This window comes from Alexandromys fortis, unplaced genomic scaffold, assembly GCF_014885135.2.
Source record: "Alexandromys fortis isolate MF-2015 unplaced genomic scaffold, M_Fortis_MF-2015_v1.1 scaffold_22, whole genome shotgun sequence".
Lineage (NCBI taxonomy): Eukaryota > Metazoa > Chordata > Mammalia > Rodentia > Cricetidae > Alexandromys > Alexandromys fortis.
Window position 1 is genome coordinate 2,941,691 of NW_026067900.1, and position 26,990 is coordinate 2,968,680.

Consider the following 26,990-nt stretch of genomic DNA (forward strand, 5'->3'; position numbering starts at 1 on the left):
CTGGCCTGTGACTACGGGTGGCTGTTTCATAGTTGAACCTCAGTTCTCTAGAGCGGAACCATGGCTCAGGCTCTGGCTTTCTCTCATACACTAACGAAGAACCCGGCCATCCTATGGGCAAGTGAGGTGGCTCAGCGTGCGATGCTTGCTAATACTGACTCGAATTTCAACCCTGGAATCCACATGGTAAAAGGATAGAACCAACTCCCAAAAGTTGTCTGGCCTTCCCGATGATAAACAAACAAACAAGCAAACAGACAAACCATCTTAATGATGGTTAGCACCATTTTAATGGGCTAGCACACTGCATACCTATTTTGGCTGAATGTAGGGACAGCTACCCTATATTTTTGCCCAAAGGTTTGACTAATATATTTCATTACTGGAAGATGAGGGTTGGCACAGCCTCAAGGGAATCAAGTTTCTCATCACCTTTGTTTTTTGTGTACACACTTAGACTTTCTGTTGATGAGCACGGTATATGCCTACTGTTCCAGAAATGACTGTGCCCTTGCTCTTTTGGTTGTTGACCAGTGACAACAGTCATCAGGCTTAGAGTAGCTTGATCACAGATTCCATTTTCTGTCAGCAGGTGGTTACTGTAACTCCTCTCCCACCTCTCTCTAAATCACTGAATTTACAACACTAAGCTGGTAAACTCAACAGGAAAGACTCAAGACATTTCTGGTCTGCTTGCCAAGTTCCCACGAGGGCCAGCCCATTTGGATGGAACACCCTCAGGTGCCTTGGCACAGCCAGCTCTGTTCCAGGTCCAGGTTCTGAGGTTTCTTTGAAAGTATAGGTGTGGGTGGTAGGTACTTGGAAACAGATTCATGAGTTATGGGGACTTCCTGCCAGGAATCCATGACAGGGCTAAGGACAGAACTGTGGCATTTTTGTTTTCTCAAACTTTGGCCTGTCCAGGAAGAGAAGCAGAGTCAACAGAAGCCATTGGACTTAGTAGATGAAGCACGCAGATGTGAATCACATCCTTCCACCCCATCCCGTTCCAGAGAGGCTCACACTGTGTGTATCTGTGCATGCATTCATGTGCGTATTTGAGGTGTGTGTGTGCTGGAGTGTCATTCCTCAGGTCCCTTCCACCTTTTATCTGGGATAGCATCACTCGTGGACCTGGAGCTTCACCTAGTATGCTAGACTAAGGCCAGGGAGCTCCAGAGATCCATCTGCCTCTGCCCACCTTCACATAAGCAACGAGAGCACAGGTGGGCACCATCACACATGGCCTTTAATACACGGCCCAAACTCAGGTCCTCACATTTGCAAGGCAGTGCTTTCCTGATTGAATCACATTCTCAGACCAGAGGCTTACACATCTATGCAGCCTCAAATCATGCAGGAACCTTATTACATGGAAAATCCGATATGCTGGATCTGGAGTTAACCTGAGATGCTGTAGCTGTCCCAACGCCCTAGCGGTGTTGACACGGGTGGCCATAACCACATTCTGAGTAGCAAGGACCACAGGGACAAAGCTCTATGCACAGTGTAACCAGCATATGAGCTGATGAAGAACTCATCACCCTTAAAAGACAGACAGATAGACACACAATAGCCACTCTGCAGGGACTCATGGTGACGCTGAGGGCCGTGAACCTGGGGACAGTCCTGGGATAGGTCTCAGAGATGGTGAGAAGGGCAGGAAGTGAGCAAAGAATCTCAGGCAGAATCCAGAGCCGAGGGAAAGAAATGATCTGTACATCTTTCCTGTGGGGGCAGATACCTGACAAATCGCCCATTCACACCCAAGCCCCCAGAGAAAAGGTAAGAATGGATCATAAGAAAGCACTACGCATTCCTGCGTCAATAAGCAGTTGTTCCCATCTGAGGCCGCTAGGCTTTCTTTCTGCTGGGCAATGTAGTTCGAGCCTTGGAAACCAGATTGTGGCGGTGCTCTGGAATGAAGGCGCCGGGAGCCAGAAGAAATCATGAAAACTGCCATGCTCACTTATTGGCTCTTTGTGGAGCCTCATCTTCTGTTTCTTCCACATTGACCAGAACGCGGCTTGGGCTTCTGCTTTGCATTTTTCCCACTGTGTATTTTCTCTCCTTGATGAACCTAAAACCCAGAGTGGCAGAATGAAACCCAGGCAGCTGGTCAGTCTCCCCCGCCCCAGGTTTCTTCCTTCCCTGTGTTACGTCAACCCATCCTGTGGTCCCTTCCGTCCAGAGATGAGATGCTAACCCATCAAAAGGCTCAGGACAGGCCTTCCTGTGAGTATCACCTTGATAAGAAATTGGCCTGGGTCTCACCCACCACCCTTCCTAGTCAGCTTTTCAGGCAGGTTCTTGCATTTGATCCTCATTTGTAAACGGAACAGCTGAGGCCTCCCGGAACTCCAACAAGGTTATGAACACAGTGTAGAGACGCCACATAGTGACGTTAGGCAGTGACCAGTGGCAGACCCGGCAAAGGCTTCAATCTGGACCTCAGAGAAGAAGCTGAGGCAAGTAGGTGAAACAAATTCCTCAGGTCAGTGACTCCTAAACTTGGGATGCAAACCCCAGTGTGTCCGGTCTCAGAAGTCTTGTCCATCTTCCTCCTGTAAGCCTGTTTTCTCACTTGTGAAGCAGAGGTGAGTATCTGTGATCTGCCAAGTCTCCTCCCAACTCTAACAGTCTGGATGCTGCCACTTTGCCCCCGAAACCAAAGCATTTTGCTTCTAGTGTCTATCCGGTGCCCACCATTGGGTTTAATTACATTGAACCCCGTGTCTCACTGTAGCCATCAATGTTCTTTTCATGGCAGTTCAGTTTGTTCCGCCGCAGTGGGGTTAGCTGGGTGAGGGCACCTTATGTGCCACTCTGCAGGGCATGTACACCGCCCGGCGGATCGTGTAACTCTGCTACAGGCTGCCATATTTTACCTCGATGCCAAATCCTCTGTTTGCCCTGGAACAACACCAGATCCCTAGACACTGACATCAGTAACCTTTGGCTGAGTGTATGTTTCTGGCCCTGTGCCAAAGCCTGGCACCTTGTGCAGAGGAGTTTTGAAGGTGAAGAGCCCCGGGGTTCACGTATGACACATTAGCGTTGTCTCAGGTGTCTGTGGGGCAGTGTTTCAGGACCCCCACGGGGTCAACATCTGAGGTTTGAGGATGCTCAAATCTCTGTGTCAGTTGGTCCAGTAACCATGTAACATGTGTGCACATATCCTTAATAATTTAAATCGTCTGCAAGACGACTTGCAATACTCCATGCGATGCAAATGCTATCTCCTGTGTTGGCTTAGGGAATGGTAACACGATAAAATGTCTATACATGCTCAGTGCATACACACTATTTTAAATAATGTCATGGTCATTCTCTGTCTCCTTAGATGTGCGACTCACATGTATGGAGGCTGCTGTATTTTCTCACCTGTCCTTTTGAAGTAAACATACACTTTCCAGGATCTGTTGGTCTGCAGGCTTAGCCCTCAGATCACCCGAATTCAACTTGGCGGGTTGGTTGCTTGGTATCTCTTTAAGATTTATTTCTGTTCTGTAACTAATGTGTAGGTGTGTATATCTGAATGTGGATATGTGCACATGAGTATAGATGTCCTCAGAGGCCAGAGACACCAGATCACCCTGGAGCTGGAATTACAGGCAATGGAGCTTCCCACCACGGGTGCTGGTACTGAACTCTGTATCCCTGGAAGAACAGAACTTGCTCTAACCCCTGAGCTATCTCTCAGCCCTGATTGGTTGGTTTTAAGGGAGGGTCCCTATGTGTAGCCCAGGTTAACTCTGAGCTTACAATGTACCATTCTGCCCCAGACTTCCAAAGGCTGGATTACAGGCATGCAACACCATGCCAAGATGGTTTTTTGTTTTGTTTTGTTTTGTTGTAAAACTTTAAACAATAAAGCATAACACAGTGTACATGTGACCCTCAGAATCAGAAACAAACTCTCCTTGTACAATGGAAGACTCACAACAGAGTAAACTAAACAAAACATGATTGCCCCTATGTTTACCGTCAACCTCCCTTCTATGCAACTAAATCAGACCAGCTCGACCAGGTAGATTCTTAACCTTCTTCACAATGACCCCTTGCTGAATCTCATAGCAACCTGACAATCTGAAGCCCACAAATGGATGGACAGCTTTGAGAAGAGAAGTGGGGGTCCCATCCCGGCATGCCATAGGGTGCTCAGCGTAGCTTCTTAGCCACAAAGAACAGCAATATGGGGCGTGAATCAGAAGTTCTCTAGGCGCCTATACAGCCTGTCTTGTGGTTTCCATATGACCATAAAAGGTGATTCTAAGCTTGAGCTGCCCTGCTAAACCGACTCGCTCTGGTTTACAACATGAAAAGCCAGAGACATCTTGCTCCTTTGACACGGGGTGCTCTGGGAGACTTGAAAGTCTATGACTCCCCCACATCTTAGCCCAAAGCTGTGCCTAGCTGTGAGATAAGTCAGACTAATAAAGCAGACAGGGTCAAATGTGCCATCCCTGTGGCCAGCCACACAGAGAGAAACACCGTCTTCAGCTGGCCCCCAGACTCCACGCCTGAGTCAGCCACTCTGAGGTATTGCATGATATTCAAATTCCTACCAGCATCGTGCCCAGACCAGTCTATCAGGGTGAGACCTGGAACTGAGTGCCGCGCGGGGCGATTTTCAGTTTGGAGGTGTCTCATCACTGATGCTGGAGTCGGTTTCATTTCAGAGAAGAATGAAACAAATTTTCTTCATTTGCTTTCTATTGCTGTGATAAAGACCATGACAACAAGCAATGTGGAAAGGAGAGGGTTGATTTGGCTTACTCTTCAAAATCACAGTTCATTATTAAAGGAAGCCAAGACAAGAACTTAAGCAGGGCAGGAACCTGGAGGCAGGAACTGAGGCAGACGTCATAGAGGAGTGCTGTTTACTGGCCTGTCCCTCCTGTCTTGCCCAGTTTGCTTTCCTATACACTCAGGACCACCTTCCACAGAATGGCACTGCACACAGTGAGCTGGACCTTCCCACATCAATGATCAGTCAAGAAACTGCCCTACACGCTTGTCTGCTGGTCACCTGGTGGAGGCATTTTTCTCCTTTGAGGTTCTCTCTTCTCAGATGTCTCTGGCTTGTATCAAGTTGACAAAAAAATTAGCCAACATATGCATACTTTAAATTACCTTTGCTATATTTTTTAAAAACTTTTTGGAATATTTGTGTATGGGTGGGTGTTTTGCCTGCATGTATGTCTGTGCCCTGTGTTCCTGGCACTGGCAGAAGACAGAAAAGAGCTTTGGATCCCGTGGCACTGGAGTTACAGATGGTTGTGAGTCTCCATCTGGGTGCTAGGAATGTAACCCAGGTCCTCTGGAAGAAGAGCTGGCTGTCTTAACCGCTGAGCCATCTACCCAGCCCCCTTTATCACCTTGCCTACCTTGCAGGTTTAAACATCAGATTCCCCATGACTTAAATAACTGGGAAATGTCAAATGCCGATAGCATGCTTGGAGGAACTGACACAGCCCTACTGTTCCAGCGTTTTTAGGAATAATCATCTTAAGTGTTTGTTATTTATGTGCTTCTGTTGCTAGGAAGCTTAGCCGATTTGTTATACGTTGCTAATTTTGTTCCTGATACCCACCCGAGGCCATGTTCATCCGTGTGTTTATGTACATGTGGTAGGCCTTGTTTTTTGTTTTGCTGGATTTCTTCTTGTAATGTTTGATGTGTCATCCCACCTAAATTGTTTTGTGTAGAGCGTTCCGTAAACTATAATTATCATCAACAGCAAGTTTTGAAAATTTAATTTTCTTACCATTGTATGAGTATATGAGAGGAAGGGGGGGTGGATGGAGCAGTGGGTCGAGATGAACAGACCCACACGGAGCGAACACTGGAACATGTGCCTGGAGGTCAGAAGACAATCTTGCAGAGTTGGTTTTATCCTCACATCTTTTTGTGTGTTTCAGGGACTAAGATCAGGTCATCAGACTTTGGAGGCTGGTGGAGGCTCCATCTTGCTCCCCCACTCACACACCTTGAAAATGTTATGGCAGAAAAGTACTGCCTCGGCATTGGAAATGGTAGAGATTGGCTAAGAATAATGCTATCCTTCAGGTTTGTATTTCTCTTGGACCCGACTCCTGGTAAAACACTTGTACGTCTTTTCCCATGCATAATCTCACTAGGACAGTCTGCAGTAGGTATCAGAATCGTTCTATTTCCTTGGGCCAGTGAAATAGCTTAGGTTGGGGCACTTGTCATCGAGCCTGATGACCTGAGTTGGATCCCCCAGAACCACGTGGTGGGAGAGAAAACGGACTCCCCAAAGTTGTCCTCTGATGTCCACACATGCTCCATGGACCCCATACACACAATTGAATCAATAACTAAACCTTAAAATCATTACTTTTCCAAAGGCACAAACAACCATGGAATCGCACACATGAGCGAGAGCTGAGCTTTAAATACAGGTCTGGCTTGATGTCCGTTTTTATTCTCTGTCTTTTACATGGAAATTGGACTTCAACGGCTGAGGTAGCAGAGTGGTTCCCCTTGCTGGGCCATGATGATTGGAAGATCCATACGATCCCATGGCTCGCTCCCCATGATTTTATATCAGCGCCGGCCTGGGAGTATTGGGAACCAAGTTTCAAACCCAAGGTGCGGTCCTGAGATGTTTTAATCACCGCTTTCTCCTTTCTCTTTGATGTCTTCTTGTTGGCGACAGCCTAGCCATTTGTTTCGTGCCCAATTAAGTAAGCCGTCTTGTAGTCTTTTGTAGAATGTGGAAACTTCTCGTTTTATGCTTGTGACTCCGCTTCACGGAGCCGACAGGAGAGATGGTAGGAAAGGTTACAGTTCCTCGGTTTCTCTATTATCATTCTCCGCCCAGAGCTTGTCACCGATTTGGGTGTCGCGGTGACAGTCATTTTGAGGCCTCATGAAAGCCTACATACTCCCCAGTCATGCAGACAGCCCCTGACCTTTGCAGCTGGGGATAATGACCAAGGCTGTGGCACAGTGACCTTTAGGCCAAGAGTGGGTGGCGGCACTTTCTTTTCTATGACAGTAATTCGGTTTTGCCTCCCTCTGTCTATATTTTTAATTGGAAGCGAGTGTATGGCATGAGGCTTCCTGGTTATCCCCCCGCCCAGAACTCCTGAGTGGAAAGGTTCTGTGTGACTGGCTCTCGTCATAAAGCAATGCTCACCACGCTAAGCTGGGAGTCATTATTAATTGCCGCAGTCACAGACACAAAGGCGATGACTGGACACCTTTGGGGGAAATGCTGTTAGCAGCAGCGAGCCTTTGTCCCACATGGCCCAGGCTATGTTTTATTGCTGTATAAATGGAACCGCAGCCCTGGAAGCCATCTCTCCCACTCCCATTTTGGGTTTGTGATATTACTTGCTACAGATTCGCCCAGCATCCTTCATTCCATTTCCTGCTGTTGACAGGGCTAGCCTATTCCAAAGATGTAGACAGAGCTAGCCAATATCCAAATATGGAATATCCAAACAATCATTGTACGCTGGGCTTTGTAGTAGGTGCTTTTCATTTTATTTGACTTCATTCTCACAACAAACCTGCAAGTTAATCCTTATAGTCATTTCCCAGACCCAGGATCAGGGTCAGGGGTCACACCTAACTGTTGAGTAAGCTACTAATGTTAACCATACAACACCACATAGAGAAGGGTAAGGAGGCATCTGGAACCCCAAACCCAGATTACAGTAATCCTGAATCACTCACTTCACAGGGCAAGAAACACAATGGGGAACCCAGTGGCTGACTCTTAAGCACAGGTCCCTGCTGGCTATATCATGTAGGGTCATCCATGTGAGATACAGACAATGCATGGTCAGGGTAGCTGTCCCTCTGACAAGTGCTGGCAGGGGATAGATTGGAAAATCACCAGCACCACCACACCATCCTCAGCTCACTCAGGAAGCCATCCGTACTTTGAGTGCAGGTAGGCTCAGGGGAGGCTCTCCCAGGAGTATGGTCACATCCTGGCCCCCAGGGAGCTGAGGCCTCATCAGGAGGCCCTTCCTTCTTCCTCACAATAGCCTGATAGTCCAGAAAGGACATTCTCAGAACCTGTACCCACTTGGCAGGGAGATCATGTTAACAAAAGCAAGAGGGAAGAAACGATTGTAGCAAAATAAATACACAATATATATGTATCCACACGCACGCGCGCGCACACACACTACATTAAGCCCAAGCCACCTGATTGTCCTTTAAAAAGGCAGTTTGCCGACTGCCAGTATTTACTCCCTTCTCATACTCAGAACTAGATTTTATTTTCAGAAAACCCTGAGTAGGAGATGATGGGTTTCTCTCTAAGTCATGTGATTCTGCGATCTAGGGTATTTGAGTACCTGCAGCTTTCAGATGTTCTGATCTGTAACCTAGAGCACTGCAGTCCCCCAAATCCCCTGCCACCCCAAGTCTGTGGCTGGCAAGTGCTCCACTAAGGCTTTTACGCATGTGCCTGAGGACCATGATGTGCTAGCGAAATAGAGCAATCAGGCCTTCCTCCCAGGGGGGCAAACAGAACCTCATCTCCAAGGCAGCGTCACTGGTGCCTAACATTGTTGAAGGGGCCAACAAAATGCCACAGTCTTAAAAGAACACTGTGCCTTTATGTTCCGCCAACTCGAGCTCCAGTTTGTGCCCGTACGTTGCTATATAACTGTGCCAAGGGTTACGCACGGTTTTATGTTTGTCTGTCTACCCACAATGTTGTTTGCAGTGTGATTCAGGCAGTGGGAGCAGGGAAGCTCGGTCCACCTCACAGAGCGCTTCACAAGGGCTCTGACAAGTGCAATGTGTTATTGCCTTTGTTTGGACGCATCTCCACACCCACTCACTCAGCGCCAGACTGAAGGAGATGTGCTCTGGTCCTTTGTGTGGGGAGAAGAGAATGAAAAATAATGGCCATTCAGATAAAATAAAGCTTTTTTTTTTTTTTTTTGGTGCTTTTCAGCAAGCACTCTTGTTTCGTTTCCATTGTTGTGGCTGTGTCCACATAATGGCCCAGCCTTGTCCTTCATTGAAACACACCCTGTGTGAGGAAAACTTCTCACCCCACACACAAATGAATGTGTGCTCTTGAAGTGGTCAACAGGGCTGGCGTGGGCCTGGGAGGATATTGAACCGGGTATCTGGATGGCCCCATGCTCAGAACAAGACAATGGACAGGTGACTGTAGAGACAGGAAATGACTTGTTAGGAAATTAGCCTTCCTTCTGCCTGGCAAAGTCCCATGGAGGGGAAAAAGAAAAAACCTAACACCTTGTCACCATCTCACGTGTACTGAGCGTGTACTATAAGGCAGAGCGGTAGCCGGGCATCTTACATGTATCACGTAACAGTCTCAAACCCTCCTGAGGATAGCATTATGGTTCCTGTTTTAAAGATAAGGGACCTAAACTCTAAAGAGGTCAAATACCTCCCCCAGTGTCGCTCACCTAGGAGATGGGGAAGCATAGGGAGTTATAATAAAGGACCAATCTGGACTTCCCCAGCCCCTGGCTACTCTTAGAATTAAGGGTCTCAAACTTACATGTTAGTGAACTAGCTCCTGAATGAGGAGGAGGGCTTCAGGGAAGGATACTCTAAAGTTCATACCAAGTTCACTTATGGCTTCGCCCATCTTGGGGGTGGGTTGATGAAAATTTGCACGTGGTACCCAACCAGATGTGTGAGAGGCAGAAGGAGTAAAGACAGCAGCCTGGACCTGTGTTTGAGGAAGTCGGACAGATGGCTCCTCTGACGGCTCTCATGGCCTCAGCTCTTAGCCCCAATCCAGACTCTCTAAGATGTGCAGTGTGTTGGAAAGCCTCAGCATCCTCTTGGCCTTCAGACCCTCTGCCGCTGCATTTCTCAAGGCATCCCTCCAGCTGTCTTCTGGCTCTGGGTTATTTCTGCTCAACTCAATGACAGAAAACCCAAATGACAAGGGCCATTGAGGCCTCATCTCACCAGCCCTGAAGGAACTGCTATCTTTCATTTTCACCCACTCTTCTTGGGCCATCCACAGCCTTCATTTAGCTCTTTTAGATCCGTCACAGCAGCAGCAAGGCTCTGTTCATGAGTCACACTGTCCTCATCATTGGGACAAAGTGCCCAATAGGACAGCCTAAGGAAGGGAGGGTTTGTTGGGGCTCACAGTCCAAGGGTAGCGTCCATCATGGCTGGGAAGGCACAGCGGCAGCATGAGGCAGCCAGTTGCAGTGCATGCACAGTCAGAGGCAAAGAGATGAATGTTTGTATGTAACCCACTTTCTCCCTTTTATTCAGCCTCGAACCTTTTCCCTCAGAATGGTACCATTCTGTTGAGTCTTCCTTTCTCTGTTTAGCCTTTCTAGAAGCACCCTCATAAACATACCCAGGTACGTGTTTTCATAGCGAAAGTTGATGATGACGGTAAACCACCACACTTGCCCGGCATATCTTTTTCTGACTCTACCTTTACTAAAGTTTTCATGATGTTAACATGGGATCCATCATCACAGGGGTGTCTACCTCCACAGAAATATGCAAAACCTACAGATAGGCCCCTGCTGTCTTGAGAGCTGAGTTATCAACAGCTTGCTGCTAAGACCCAATCCCATTGCTCATTGATCTCCCAGCGGCCTCCATTGTAACATATACTCATGCGTGTCTGTCTGTGTTTAATATAGGAGGATAAACATATTCTTCATGTGTGCTTGCATATGTGTGCATATATGTAACACTGTATGTGAGGTGCACCCACCTGTGTGTGCATTTGTGGAGGCTGGAGGCCCATGTTGTGTATCTTCCTCTCTCACTCTCTTCCTTAGTTGTTGAGACAGCATTTCTTACTGAACCTGGAGCTGCTCACTATCTTAGTGAAGCTGACTGGCTATTGTCCCTGGGCCTCTATCTAGTTATGCCCCTCTAACACTAGGATTAAGGTGTCCACCACCATGCCTGGTTTATGACATGGGTTCTGGATATCTGAACTCAGGTCTAAACTGGCTCTCAAATTCTTTTTATCTCAGAAGCACCCTCAAGACACACCATAGACAACAAGTATTCTGGTTTCTGTCAGCAGTTTTCAGATGATATCCAATTAGAGCAAATTGAGTCTTTCAACTAGCCAATTCCATCTGTCCATCCACATAACCATGTTTTCAGGCGAATATGCACTGACTGTGTCAAGAATAAAACAGAGTGCATAGAGACACAAACCTGAAAAGGCTTCTGCATCGGGAAGCTTACATTCTTATAGGTGGAGACGGCATCTTTGTTTCCCAGCTTCCCAGACCCGAATAATCACACAGAAACTATATTAATTACACCACTGTTTGGCCAATAGCTTAGGCATCTTTCTAGCTAGCTCTTACATCTTAAATTCACCCATTTCTATTAATCTGTGTATTGCCACGAGGCTGTGGCTTACTGGGTAAAGTTCGGCATCTATCTCCTTCAGCAGATGCATGGCATTTCTCTGACTTTGCCTACTCTCCCTATATATTTCTGTTCGGATTTCCCATGTGGCTTGACTCTGCTAAGCCATTAGCCAAAACAGCTTTATTCATTATCCAATAAAAGCAACACATATACAGAAGGACATCACATTCTGATCAGGGAGAAACATAAATGATCATTACACAAACAAACCTATTAGACACTGTCTGGTACAGAAACAGGCTGCTAAAAAAAACAATTGGAGAGTGTGGGATTGAGTGCTTGGGATTTCATGGTTCACATTCAGACTGGGAGATCTTTTGCTGTAAGATAATACCTCAAATGTCAGGCCTGCTCTGCGGATCAAGAGTCTAAAGTGGATTGACAGGACTTCTTGGGCTCCTGGGGAGATTACATGACCTCGCCTTTTCTGTCCTGGAGGTCACCTGAATGTCTTGGTTTCGTGGCTCTGTGGTTCTCTAACCTTTGCTCTGTCATGTTCTGATTCTCCTGCCTTCTTTTCTCTGTGGTCATTTTGGTTCACTTTGACGATCAGGGTTAGTCTGCATGTCTCAAAATACTGACTCCTTCTTGGAAAGTCTCTTCCCCCTCCGTGTAAGATCACTGTCACAGCTTCCAGGGACTGGGAAGTAGTCCTTTGGGGATGACATTGTTCTGCCCATTGTGGAAGGTAATGGGAGGCATCTCAGAAAAGCTGCCATTGGAAATGAAACCTAACGGAGAAGGATAGTCTACAAAATGCTGGGCCTGGAAAAGCCTAGCGGTTCTGGGGAGAGGGGCTGTGACTAAAGCGAGTGAGAGAGGGGGCTAAGATGAGGAAGGACCCACGGCGTTTGGAAGGCAAAGGAGTTCATGTTGAGTGTGTGGGGATGCTCAGAGGCATCCAGAGTTAGATTTTCCCTGATTAATTCCGGGATAGAAATGATTTTTTCTGGTAATTTTGTGATCAATGTGCAGTCAGTGCTGTCTAGTCAAAACACGACATAAGCTACTGTGTCATTTGAAATGTCACAGGAGACTGGGGGTTTAGTTCAATTGGTAGAATGCCTGCCTGGCATGCACAAAGCTATTGTTCATAAACCAGGCAAGGTGACATATGTCTGTAATCTCATCACTTGAGTGATTGTGGCAGAAAGGCCAGAAGTTTAAGGTCATCCTTATCTACATAGCAAGTTTAAAGAAAGCCTGGGCTACATGAGACCCTGTCTCAAAAATAAAATAAAATAAAATAAAATAAATGGAAAGATTGATGTTTGATTGAGAGGTAGATAAAAGATAGGTAGATAGATAAATAGATAAATGATAGATGGATGGATGGATAGATAGGTAGACAGATGATAGAAAGATCAAAAGGTTAATAGATGTGGAGATATCTGGTAAGTACATTTTAAGAAGCTAACCAGGTATTATAAGTCTCAACCAACTGTTTTACTTGTCCCACTGTATAGAAATTGTATTCATATCTGTGTATATTCCAATAAGGAACAACTTTTAAAAATGATATTCTACCTTACTTTTTAACACCATCGAAAGCACACTTCAGTTTGAACTAGCCCTTGTGTGCTCAATAGCCATGTGTATGCACGGTAGCTACTTTTTTGTACACCACACATCTAGACCCTGTTCCCTGCATCCTGTAAAGAATCTATTCAAGAAATGTTTGAAGAAGCTATTGGCAAGCCGGGTGGTGGTGGCACATGCCTTTAATCCCAGCACTTGGGAGGCAGAGGCAGGCGGATCTCTGAGAGTTCAAGTCCAGCCTGGTCTACAAGAGCTAGTTCCAGGACAGGCTCCGAAACCACAGAGAAACCCTGTCTCGAAAAACAAAAACAAAAAAAAGAAGCTATTGGCAGCAGAGTGCCCCAGAGAATATGGGCCACCTGTCCCCATCATTAACCATTCTCCTTAGGTCCACAGCAAGTAAAAATTGCACAGGCAGATCAAGAAAAGGATGTCACCTGCCAAGATAAGCAGGGCTCTATTCCCGACTCTGGTTAGACAGATCATGCTTTAGAATATTGAACAAGCAAATAAAACACTATCTTTGTCCTTTTAATAGATCTTTTTGTTCACATCTGTTTTTTTACAGATTAATTCTCCTAAGGGAGTTCTGGTCACAGGCTGACTTTTCCCAATTTTTGTAGTCCAGACAATTGCTTCAAGTCATTATACTAATATAGATGAAAAGCATGAAACAATGAGAGGGTAGCAGTTTCAGAGTAAGAAGTCTATCCTGACAGTTGTATATATTCTTGTACCCACACTTTCTTAAGCTCTTGCTGTGACCCTAATATTAAACACAGAGTTTAGTCCCAGAAGCTCAGCACCAAGAGAACATCATGTACATCCATTCTGATTTCACAGTGATATTAGAAGAGCTTACGAAATAGAAAATAAAGATCTGAATTTAGGTCATGGTGGTTTACATAAAGGCTATTTTATGAGAAGTATATTCAGTACTGTGTAAGGCAGTAAAAAAACAACACAAGGTTTATTAGAATACCCTATATAGAAGCAGCCTGATGGCAACATAGGTGCCTTCCAGAAGAAAATCTAGCACTGAGGTTCATTCAGATAACGGATTAGAGGGGCTGGCGTCTCAGCCCTGACATCAAGACAGTCCTGTTAAAAGGCAGCTTGGACTGGATAAGTGGCTCAGTCTGTAATCTGCTTGTCTTACAAACACAGAGCCCCAGAATCCAAATGAAAAGAACAAGAAGCCAATTTGGGAAATTCTAGTCTAATAAGAGAACTTACCTTAACATTTAAAGTGTGCTTGGCTCCGGAGAAACCATTCCTAAAGTTGTCTTCTGGCTCCTGGGTCTATGTTTACACACAAACAATGCCAAGGTGAATGAGGAGTTGGCTCCCTCTGGTTGTTAACATGCTGACTGTGCGAGCATGGGGACCTGAATTTGGATCCCCAGAACTCACAGGCTTAGGAAAGCACCAGATCCCACTCTTCAGTAGAGTAGGCCATAGAGAAATGCAACGACTAACACCATAGAGTGGGTTGAGCCGGGTTCCTGGAAGGAACCAACTTCACTTCTACCATGAACTCAACCGGCTATGAGCACTGGTGTCTCTGATTCAGTCGTTGTCTAGCCGATTTGATAGCTACCCAAGGCTTCTTTGCTTAGGAGAAAATACTTAAGCTCTCTGGACCTCGGGATTCTCTTTGATCCATTGCACAGTACCGTAGCTCCATGTAGTGAGCGCCTCTCCATGGCACTCCTCTCCGCACACACTGACTTTGCGTGGCCCGTGCTAAGGACTTGCCATGAATGACCTATTTCTGCAGCAAACGGAATGTGGAGCTGGCTTGAAACTTAGGTTAAGGAACTTAACCAAACTCAAAGAGCATTGACAGATGCCAGAGCTGAGAATTTAAGCACATCTTTGTACCAGTACAGTCTGGGACCTATGCCTCGGCTATCATATTGTATAGTGCTAAGGACTTTGAAGAACCTCATAAAGATTGTTTGAGGGGGGCTGGCAAAATAGCTTAGTGGGTAAAGGCACCTACTTCCAAGTCAGATGGCTTGAACTCAGTCCCTGGGACCCACATGATAGAAGGAGAGAACCTCCGAGTCATCCTCTGAACTTCACATGCACACTATGGCATACACACACACACACACACACACACACACACACACACACACACTTATAATAATGATGATGATAAAAGCAACCCCCAAACCTGATTAAGCAAAAGAAAATGCTTGGGGGAACAAAAAAGGAAAGAGGTTAGAAATGATTGGAGACAACACATTGCAGCAAAGCATGAGCCTTCTAGAAAAAAAAAAAAGTCATCATTGATGTTCAGAAACCTGAGCACCCTATGTCAAGGTACTAAGAAGCTGAGTTCATCCTCTTTCCAGGATACCCTGAGCCATCACTACCCATTCTCTCAATGTAACATTGTGAAGGCCATTCAGCCCGTGGCTTCACATAGAAAGCAGAGTCGCCCAGAAAGGGACCTCAAGGTCGCTGCATGAGAGGCCACCTCACCTTTGCAACCTTTCTTTTCTACGCAGGTGTCAGCCACAGCCAGAGAAGCTGTGAATTTCACTTTAGCCATGCAGCTTAGTGGATACACACACACACACACACACACACACACACACACACACACACACACACTCTGGCACCCACAGCATCTTCCCTCCGAGATAGGCTGCCTCGGTTTCCTCTGCTCACACACTGATGCTGCCTGGGGACACTTTTATTTAGGTGGCTCATCGGCCACAAGCTGTTTCGTTATGTGTTGCCTGGCTACCTTCACTTCCTGCACATTCTCTTGAGCAGATAGTTCATCTCCTTATCTCAGAGCTGCTTCCCCAAGTGGAGCCCTGGAGTCGGCAGTGTTGATAGCATCAAAGCTGGTGAGCATGAAACCTCCCCTTTGGTAACTGTGAAGAATGGTGCTTTTTTTTTTTTCATGTTTGCTTCATGAAAAGATGATGTGGTTAGATTTGAGTAGGGCCTTGCTGAGGGTGTCATCTGTGCCTGGGGTTACCCACATCGTCACATGGTTCACTTCTTTCTGCAACATGGTGATCTTATCTTCCGGGCTGCAGCTCTCCACGACACTCCATGCTCTGTCTAGCTTCTGTGTATGCGTGGCCTTGCACACGTGGGCACTGGGCATGTGCGGGGGCTTGCTCAGAGCAGCTGCTCACCTAAGGGCGCTTGAGTCGTCAATCATAACAGAAACTGGTCAACCAGGGCTTGATGCTCTTGTGCTTAAAGAGTGGTGCTTACCCTACTTTTTCTCTTGGGAATTTGAGGCAAAGTTTGCCTGACTTGGATATATATATATTCTAAGTTTCGAAGCTGGCAATCTCTTTGTTCCCTCTCTATTCCAGGAACTAACCACTCAGAGTACAAAGGTGACTACAACTGAGCAACTGTCCTTGAAAGGCTCTCAGTATAGTCACACACACGAGAGAGAGAGAGACAGAGACAGAGAGAGAGAGAGAGAGAGAGAGAGAGAGAGAGAGAGAGAGAGAGAGGACGAATATCTAGACTCTAATTCAGGAAGGGCCAAGGAGATAGCAGGAGCAGGGTTATGTGGGAAGACAGATGAGGGGAACAGAAGAGACACTGTAGAAAGGAAGAGGCATTTCAACCCCATCTTCAAAGTCAAGAACAAGCTTGCCACTTAAAAAAATGGAGAAAAATGTTCCCAGCAAAGGGAAAAAGGCGTATGAAGGTGGAACTTTGTGGCCTGTTTGTGTCCTGAGCAGAGCAGCTGGCTCAGGGTCAGGTTGCACAGAGCTTGCCAGCTTCTCTGGCTTGGGAATTTGTGTCTTGTCCTGAGGGATTCAGCACTTGGTGTGTGCTTTAAGATTTAATCCAATGAGCCCACCAGAGACCCCAGAATATCCAAAGGAGGTCCGGGGGAGGGGGGCTTGGTCAGCCTGCTCACTATTCGTGCTTGTGAGCCTTGCCCTTTCTGTCACACATCATCCGATCCTGAGCTCCCTACCCTAGTTCCTCAGAGTGCTAACCTGAAATGTATCCTTGACCCTACCCACCATGAAAAGGAAAAGAAGAATAAAAAGAGAGAGAAAGGAAAAACAAGGGTAGGGTGACATTTTACATCCCTTGAGAAACTGATAGGCCTTTGACTATGATACCTGCGGTTGGACATGGGTTGGAATGGCTGGAGCTGCATGGCTATGGGGAGGAAAATTCGTTCTCTAGTTGAAGACATGGGACTTGTGATCTTGTGATTGTGACGGACTCTAGCCGTCTCATTCATGGACACATATTTCTCTCCAGGCTCCCATTTCCTCACAGAGGCTGAGAGATCCTGATGTGATGGTCCCTAACATCCTTGCTACTTTACCTGCATTGTCCTTGCCTCTTCCGTGGATGTACACTTTGCCTCTTCCATGGATGAGACTAAACACCTGACCTTAACCCGAGAGTACTGGGATCTGTGTGCGCGTGTGCACACGTGTACGTGTGTGCTTTGATAAAGAAAGAAAGAAATCACCAGAGGTCTCCACTGAGCATGGTCCTTTCCCTGCCTCCTGGCAACTTACACACAAGGAGCAGAGAGAGGGAGTCAGAATACAGGTCTGGGCTGAGTTGTTCCTGGGTTCAGACGTTTGGGGACCTCAACCTAGGAATGAAGTTTCATATGGGGTGCAGGTAGATGAAAAGGTACCCGGAAGTGGAGCTGTGCAGGAAGTGGTCAGGGACCTGCATCTCAGATGAGCAGCCATCTAAGGGGCCTCCTCCTACTGCCACCCAGCAAGTGAGGCAGGCCCCCCAGTCCCTGGGTCCGTGAGCTGACGCCAACCGAGTCTCCTTGGCTCACTCGGTTTCCGGCTGGAGGGGTTGGCCTAGGCGTCAGGTCATCACCTGCCCTGGTTTGATTCCTGTGGCTGTGATTAATGTCCTGAAAGAAAGCAGCAGAGGGGAGGGGGGCTGACTGGGCTTCCAGTTCCAGGTTCCAGTCCATCGGTGTGGGGAAATCAAGGCAGGCGCTTAGAATGTCACCTCCCATCTACAAGTCAAGCGCAGAGACAAATGGATGCACCCATGCTACCTGCCTGCAGCGGTGCTTCGCTTGCTTACTTCATCTCCTACAGCTCAGGGCTCAGCCTGTGAATTGGTGCTGCCACATTCAGGGTGAGATTTGTCACCTCACTTAACAATCAGCGTCAGCCTCCACAGGCCCCCCTGAGCTGGACGGACACTCCTCAGTGGAGAGTCCCGTCTAGGGTGCTCTAAGCTGGCTCATGTTGTCAGGAAAGAGCGAGCAGCATGCTGTCTGATACGGTTTGAGGTTTCCTAGGGAATCTTCTTTTGCACTGGCCAGCAAGGTGGATTATGGAGGGGGCTACTCATAGGAGCCCCCGCTGGACAGGAAGAGCAGAGAGGAAGGCTAGTGGGTAGCGCTGCTTCTGCGGGTGTGAAACCTCAGCTTTCTACTGTCTACCAGCTCACTGTGTAGCCTTCTCTAGTCCCCTCCTCTCTTCCTATATAATCTTCTAGAGTCACTGTCCTACCTGTGAAGTACTATTAGCCTAACTTCTCAGGACTCCTATGAGAAGCAACGCCCACCTCCCCGCCGCCCCTGCCATGAGAACTGGTATGGAGCAAGCAGCCTATAAATGGTAGCTTGAAACGTATCTTATTGTTTTTAATATCTAGAAAAGTAAGCTACACTGGAAATAGAGAAGTTCCTGTCTGCCAAACCAGACATTTGGACTTTATCCCCCCGCAGGGAATGACATTAAAGAAATTGGTGTTTGGGGAAATTGTCACCTGTCATCACTTGGAGGAGCCTTGGCATGAAGAAGGAATGTTGGCGAGGAAGCTGGGTCAGTGTCCATGACAACTAGACTCTGGACCCCGGGAGGTGGTGGATGGAAGAAACAGATTCATGGCAGAGGAAGGTGGCTAGTGAGCAGTGGTTGGTGACCACGAAGGAGGCAGGAGGCACCAAAGCTATGCCCTGGGCTGATGAAGTGTGAGGGAGAGGCAGGGAAATACCGTGCTTTCCCGGGACAGAGCAACCACGCTGGCTCTTGGGTCACATGTCTAATTGGTACATTTACTGCCTTTTCTCCTCAAAGAGTGTGTTAGAGATGGGTTTACGCTGTCACGGAAAGGGAGATGACTTCTACTTCCCTCTAAGTAAAAGGGTTAAGCTAGGGCGGCTAAGGTTAAGTTAGGCAGGGTTAAGCTAAAAGTGAGTTTAGAAAACAAATTGACAGAGGAGGTTCTGTTAGTCTGGGTCCATTCATAGTCTTATGATTACGTCTGTCCTTTGCGATCCACTCCCTTTCTAAAGAAAGCCTGCTCTCAGGAAGGAACCACAGAGGCAAGTTCTTTTTGCCTCTTTTTTAAACTCCAGAAATACTTGAGAGGTTTTTTTTTTTCAGAGATGTTTTTAATCTTTGTAATATCCAAAGCCAAGGCAAGTGTTTTCTTCTCCAGAACTAAAACCACCCCAGAGAAAGGAGATGGAGAAAAAGAGGGAGAGAGAGAGAGACAAAGAGGGAAGGGGTGAGAGGGGGTGGACACAGCACCTCCAGAGGCAAAGCCAGCTGGCCCATGGTTGCTTGGAGGCAGCTGTGGTTGCCACAGATCCAGCCTGAAGCTTGGTTACCTCTCCTGCAGAGTCACTCAGCCTTTGATCCCTCAAAGTGTTGAAGCCTGGGAGGTGGGTGAAGGCTCCATGTATCCGCCTAGCACATTCTGAGGAGTTCATTGTCCCCTTGGAAGATCTGGAGTTTGAGCTAGGCCAGCTAGAGTAAGACTAGAGCGAAACCTGGGAGTTTGGGGTAGGAGGGAAAGCTGCTTCCCTTGGCTCTGCTGAAAGGTAAGTGCACCATCTTACCTTGAGCTCCTAGCTCCCTGGCTTCCAGAAGATGCTTCTGCCATCAAGGAAGGAAGTTAGGTGTGACTGTGTCACCCCTCCCCCCCCCACACCCTACAGTGTAACAGGTCATCCATTGCTAACCTGAACTCACTTGTCTTACCTTTGGGAGAGAGTGGTGCCTTTAAAAATGAAAACAAACAACAATAAAAACACACTACTAGACTCCTGTTGACCTGGCTTCCAGTACTTTCGTCACAGAGCCAGGCGAGTATTCTGGAGGCTAGAGCTGCTGGGTGACAGGGATCATATACTGGCTTCTGGTGACAGTGTTCATGTGCCCTCCTGAACACAAACCAGACTGTGAACCAGGTTCCTGGAATGTGGAGAGAAAATAGCTAGCCCAGGAAGTGCCAGCTATCCCAATCAGCTCCAGCCACCAGCCGTGGTCATACCTGTGCATGGCCCCTTCAGAAGGGGAAAGCTGCCCCCCCCCACATCTGTCTACAAGGAAATTTGGAAGGCCTGGAAGACACAACCCACTCCCACAGGTCTAACCCGTGGTCTCACGGAGCTGGGACAGGCTTTGAGGCTTGAAAGGCTTCTTGGTAAAGTGCAAAGACTCAGCTGTAGCCAGACAGAAAGAAGCAGGCAAATGTTGCCTATGAGTTGAAGGACTTGCTCTCCACCAGCTCAAGGCTAAACCTCAGACCTCAGCAGGGGTGTGCAGTTGCCTTTTGCATCAGAAGCTGAGGATAGCAGGGCACAGCACCTGATGAAAGAGGAATAACATCCATCTTCTTCCCTAATGAGCAGCCCCTCTTAGCTCCCAAACAGAACTATCAGAGGACAGCAAAGCCCCAGAGCTCAGGCAGCGGTTTACCCCAGAGGCAGTTCTACCTGCTAGAGACCCATGTCTCCACCTCCCACTGAGGGTGATCTCGGGACCACTGTAAACAGAGCCCTTTCTCGTCAGCCGACCGACATGCATGGCATGTCTCCTCTGACCTGTGATACACAGTAATGCCTGACTCATAGCTCATCTTCCAGTCTGGGCACTCTCCTCACCTTGTAAAATAGATTTGTTGAAAGAGAAGCAACTAAACTACCAGCGCTGTTGATAGAAAACCCATCGATGTAGCTTTTTAAAACCGTGTGGATGTGTATGGTGCATGTGTTCACGTGTGTGAGGGGCACATATGCCATGTGCATGGATGGAAATCAGAGGATAAAGTTAGGTCTGTCCTCACCTCCTGCCTTGTTTAAAGCAGGGTCTCTTATTTGGTGCTGTGTGCTCTGGTCTAGATGGTCTAAGACTTCCTGGGGTTCCTCTTGTCTCCACCTCCCCTCTCCCTGCAGGATTGCTGCCAGTGCAGACACATTCTACCAAGTTTTTTTGTTCATGGTGTCTAGGGATACAAACCCAGGTCCTCACCCTCGTGCAGAAAGTGCTTTGCCCCCTGAGCTGGTGCCCAGCCCTGGGACCATTTTTCCTTTTGGTAACTCCAACTCTGTGAGTTCAGGGCTATCCTGGGGGCCAGTCTCACAGCAGGGTGCATGGTTTTCTCTGGAATGACAGACCCCTGTGAGAAAGCCAATGAATCTCCAAGATTCCCGGGAGATAATACCGCTGGAGCACCCCGAATGCAAAGACGGAAACAAATGCTTCAAAACCCAGATCCCTCTAAACCATAGGAAAGGTTTCCTCACCGCTAAACCTTGTTTCTTTCAGGAAGTTACTTAAAGTGTTGGGCTAAAGTGCCCTCCTGCACTCAAAGGCACATGCCCACACTCACACACAGGTTTACGCCTAATTAAAGATAAAAATCTTTACTTTTAAGCAACGAATAAAAGGTATTTGAAAAAAAATGTGTTTTATGTTTAGACACAGGCTGAATCCTCATGGTACATGTCTATTGATAAAACATGCAAATTTCACAAAATTCCCCTAGAAAAAAAAATTCTAAAATCTGAAACACTTCTAGTTCTAAATATTTCAAAGAATGATGCTTAACTGAAACTTTGTTTTGGGGTTGGCTTGGTAAATTAAGTAAAAACACAAAACAGAGAGAAACCATACTGAGATAGAAAGAGTCAGTAACTATCTGTAGTTATCATCGCCACTGACATAATGATGTCCAGGCTTGGTCCATAGGTTCACAAAAGGGAGGCTGTACTGTCCCCATAATGCCTGGCATGGAGCACTCCATGGGCTTGTGTTGAGGGAGGGCTTTCAATGCTGAGCAGGTAGGAAGTTAAGTACTCCCTTGCAACAGGGAAGAAAATTATCCCATGTCCTGAATGACAGCCACAAGTCCCTAAGTTTTTTGGAGTTGACTGTGGTCAAATTGCGTTGACCAGGACAGGGGGGACATTTCAACCTGGCTGTAACTTCAGCATCTACAGGGCTGAGAAGGTATGTGGTCACCTGCGTGTCACCTTAGAAGTGAGAAGTTGAGACCCTGAGAGCAGAAGCTGAGCTTATCCTAACAGGCGGATAAGCCTTCGCCAGCAATGATAAACAAATGATTAGAAGAACCATGGACGAGTGAGTGGCAAGAGAAAAACCGCAGGCCAGAGGAAGAAAAGAGCCTGAGCCTAGGTCATCCTGTAGCCTGTGAAGGTGTTGGAATATCTCTGAGATCAGCATAGGTAGTGAGAGCGGCATCTCTGTGGCTCTTGGCTCCTTCTCCAGGATAAGATCAAGGCTACTGATTCACGAGACTGCATTGCAAGCATTTTGAACCTGTTCTCCGCCGGCTCCTGTGCTGGCAGCAAGAACACAGAGGTACAGGAGAAAGTCGGTCTTTCAGGCAGAACTTCATAATGCCTTGTTTCTTTGTACAAAGCCAACATCTTGGTTACTCCCATAGATTTCCCAGACTCGGGTTTTTTTTTTTTTTTTTTTTTTTTTTGGCATCAAGAGGAAAATGATCAGATACTAACTTGTTCTGTTGGGCCCTGTCTGACTTCAGCCAGCTTTCTAGAGGGGTACACTATCATTGTGGTTAGCAGGGAGGCCAAGGACAAGGCCACGGGCCAGGCTGAGACATGGCATGGGATGGGCACATCTCTCTACTTGAGGCAGGCATCCATGAAAGAGCCAGAATGAGGTACCGATTCTCTTGGCTTTTGTTTTCATGTGTTGAGCATGCAATACCTTCTGCCAAGCCTACTCTGGTGTGTACAAGGAGGAGTGAGTCTGGCAACATGCAGGGCACACTGATTGATATACGTGCACTGGTTTGGCATGGTAATTGCTGTGGCCCCACCTGGGAAGGAGCTTGTATTTGCCAAGCCCCATTCCATATCTGGAATCACCTAAATCATAGCCTGCACTTTATATTTCCCTTAGTCAATTTTTTTCCTATGATGACAAGTTGACAGATAGGAATATGGGATAGGAAAGTAACAAGAATGAGTTTTTAAGACAGATGCTCCAAGTTGGAAAACACGAACAAAGGGATGGAGCGGTGGTTCAGATTCAAGAAGAGCCTTGACACTTCTTCTAGAGGACCCAAGTTAGGTTCTCAGCATCATTGTCCCATGGGCCTACAACCACCTGTGGGTCCAGCTTGAGGGTATCTAATGCCCTCCTCTGGCCTCCATGGGCACTTACATTCAGGTGTACACACACACACACACACACACACACACACACACGAGAGAGAGAGAGAGAGAGAGAGAGAGAGAGAGAGAGAGAGAGAGAGAGAGAATGTTGAGACTTCCTCTTACTTGCTACATCTGTGCTCTGTGCTGGTCTCCATCTAGAGAACAGAAAGGGAAAAGATGAGGCTAGTGGTATCCTTGGAGATCAAGCAAGGCTGGGGCTTTGTATATAAGAGTAAGAACAGAGAGCCCTAGCCCCTAGTGGAGTTTTTCAGTAGGAGAGTCAGATTTACTTTTTAGTAGCATCACTAGCTGCATAGGACCCTAGCATATGGCTATTGCCTTAGCTAACCGAGAGACCCACAGGGCCAGACCCAGGATGGCTTTGGTAAGAAGGCTGGTGTGGGTGGGACTGATAGGGAATTCATCAGCACATGAGCCTTAGATAACTCCATGACCAATCAATATGGACCATGCTCATGTCGTAGCAAGGCAGCTTGCAGAGAGATTACCCCCACCCCCCACTACAGCTTTCCTGCTAAGACAGAATTGGTGGGGGTGTCTCCAGCTGAGGTGGCAATTCAGGAGGGGGTAGGCTATGTGACAAGGTCATGAGTTTGATCTAAAAATGGCATATCTGGAGTCCCCACTGAGCCTGTGCATAGAAGTCTTTCGGGACACCTAAGAGAATGAGGACAGAGCAGAGGGGGCCTTTGCTCCAGAGACCGTGCTCGGTGCCACAGACAGCAGGAAGTATGCAACTCCAGTCTGTTGATCCAGGCAGCCAATGTGGCCGTCACTTGGCATGTGGGGAAGAGGAAACCGTGGCACGAAGAAAGACCAGAGAGGTTAGTGCAGCTGGGGACGCACTTCCGCTCTCTTCCCATGCCGTGAGTGCTCGAAAGCAAAGACCAGGCTGGATTTCCTCTTTTCTTGGTCCACATGAAAAGCAGCAAGGGCCTATGGGAACTATGACGTCATACTTCAAGCCCTGCTTTTGTTCCAGACAGGGACAGCCATTTCCCATGTTTCATATGTACACCAGCATGTGCTGACTTAAAGGAACACAATTATAGATGATATTTTCAGTTGAATGTCAACGTATTTGGGAACAGCAACAACAGCAAAGCCACTGTCAGCTGTGGTCATAGGAAATGACCATAAAAACAGGCCCATCCCTAGTCATCTTCAAAGAGATCTGTGAGAGAGGAAGTAAGTACTCGGTATCATGGTACTGTTTCTTGACTCTCATAGGACTTGAGTCTTTCTAATAAAAATAGGTCAAGAAGGACAGGGTCTCTCACTGGCTGGTTTTGCTGATGAAGCTGACCGGCCAGTGAGCTGCAGAGAACTCCTGTCTCTGCCTCCCTTGCTCTGGGATTACAAGCACAGTGTCTATTCTATTCTAGGAGTCAAACCCAGGTCCTCATCCTTGCCTGGAAAGCTCTTTACAGACTCATCTATCTCTCCAGTCTTGAAATTGTGGAAGGAAAGTTGTTTCAATAACGTTTTTCCAGCCTTTAGAGGTGACCCTGATCTCGCAGGCTGGCCATCTGCAAGGCAGGATCTGACAACAGTGAGCTGGGTCGGACACAGCAGTCACTCAGCACGTCACGTGGGGTCCGAGGGTATCAGTAAGCTCCTGAGGAACTTGCAGTGGGAGTCAGAGGACCTGGCCTCACCCTTCCCACTCGTGAGTCTCGGGCATCTCACCTGTAAAGAGAGGTGACAGTAACTTGAACTCCCTGGTTGTCATGACTGCTAACTGCATGTAAAAATGGCTTTACTGTGTGAAGTGGGTTGGGTATGGGTTGTGTGAAGTGGGTTGGGCATGGGTTGCTGGTACAGAGAGATCTCCTATTCAGGTCTCTCCGCAGTCCGGGAGGCCTCTTGGAGAACCGGTGATGTTCTCATAGGTTCTGTCTTTGAAACGTTCTTTGGGCCACATGGTTTTCACTTATCCTCACACCAAAGAAGATTATACGATTGACTGATAGAATACCAGCAACCTGGAGAGCTATTGCAGCAGGCCCAGGGCTATGCTTTCCGTTTTTATTAAAATTCTTATTAACTTGTAGCCCAAGAGCTTTTAAGCCAAGCCTAATCTCCTTTAGGGCCCCTAAATTTGATCAGAGCAATTTGTGCGCAGGATTCTGGTCCCCCTCTGTGTGGATACTGCGAAACTAGCAGCCAGCTTGTGCTATTCTGAAGTTACCTCTGGTCCTCAGCCCCTCTGGTGTGGTTTCCCTTCAGGATACTGTTTCCATCCTGTCTGCAGAGACAGTTGAGTTCCACAATTATACCTCCATTCCCTAGGTTGAAAATGAAACTCGAACTTTCTGGAAATATTAAGTACCAAGCTTTTCTCCCTCAAGGATGGTGAGCTTATTGGCTCCTATTCTTGGAGGAGGAATTCTATTGGTGAAACCATACCCTTGTAAGGTGGGGGCAACAGAGGCGACAGAGGGAAAGGGGCCTGAAATATGGGGTGTTGCTCCGAGGTAGCCAGGGGGCGGTTATGTCAAGACACTGTGCTGCTGCTTCCCCAAGGCAAATGAAGAGGTGGCTTTCCTCTGTGGCTGGGACTTAGTCTGTAGACCGGGCTCTTGCATGTTCTTCCCCAGGCACTTTGGTTCTTCAAATGGTGCCTTCCCAAGTCACGGAATGACTCGCACACAACCATTTATAGGTGGTCTCAAGCTGAATGTCATCAGGAAGCTGCTAAAGTCTGAAGCTCCTGAAAAGAGCAAGTGTCCTTGCAGCTTGCTGAGTGGAAACTATCTCTTTCATGACATAAAACACACAGAGAGCCTCTGTGATGTCTAGCCCTGCTCCTGTGGAGGCCAGGAATACGCAGGGTTGACAGTGAGGAGGGCGGTGGCCCTGTTCTTAGGAACTGACCTTGCCTTGCATGTCTAGCGTGATGGACAGATCTGATGGCCCTACATTAATTGCTAACCTAGATCTCAAAGCCACTCCTAAGTAGAAACTGAAATCTGATCTTAGTGTGACATAGTCTCTCTATAACTTGCCTTCTTTGCATTATAGAGATGTCCAGACATTACCATAATCTTTGCAATTTCTTCACATCTGAGGGGCATCATCTTTGCCTCTTCCTGTGAATGCACTCTGCAGAGACGTGGAGTCAGTCCCAGCACAGAAGTGAGCCAACTAGGTGTGTGTAGTGAAAGATTAAAGAAATGGCATATTTCACCAAACCATCACAATGGCTGTGGTGTTTGGTGGCTGGTAGCTTCTCTCATAGTATCTCCTTGCCACAGCACCACAGAGGAGATGTTACCATCACTCCAACTTACCAAGGAGGAAACCTATGTTCAAGACACCCAAGCAGCCCACGTTAGACTTGCATTTGAATATGGACCCTCTAACTCCTAGCCCATGGACCCTCAACCATTCTGCCTTCCCTTCCTGGGTATCAGGGTCTTTCTAGAGATGCAAGACTTAAGCACCTGATAGGTGGCATGTGCACACACACACACACACACACACACTTGTAATTAAATGTCTAATGTGTACAGATGTCATAAGAATTTAGAAGAGTCCACAATTATGATAATCAAAAAAGTAAAAGAAATGGTACTTGATAGGTTTGGTC

General features: G+C 47.2%; 1 protein-coding gene across 1 annotated transcript in view; it reads left to right on the forward strand.

Annotated features, from left to right (window-relative positions):
* Rora (RAR related orphan receptor A) overlaps positions 1 to 26,990 on the forward strand; it is a 736,444-nt gene that overhangs the window by 370,408 nt on the left and 339,046 nt on the right. The window lies entirely within an intron of this gene.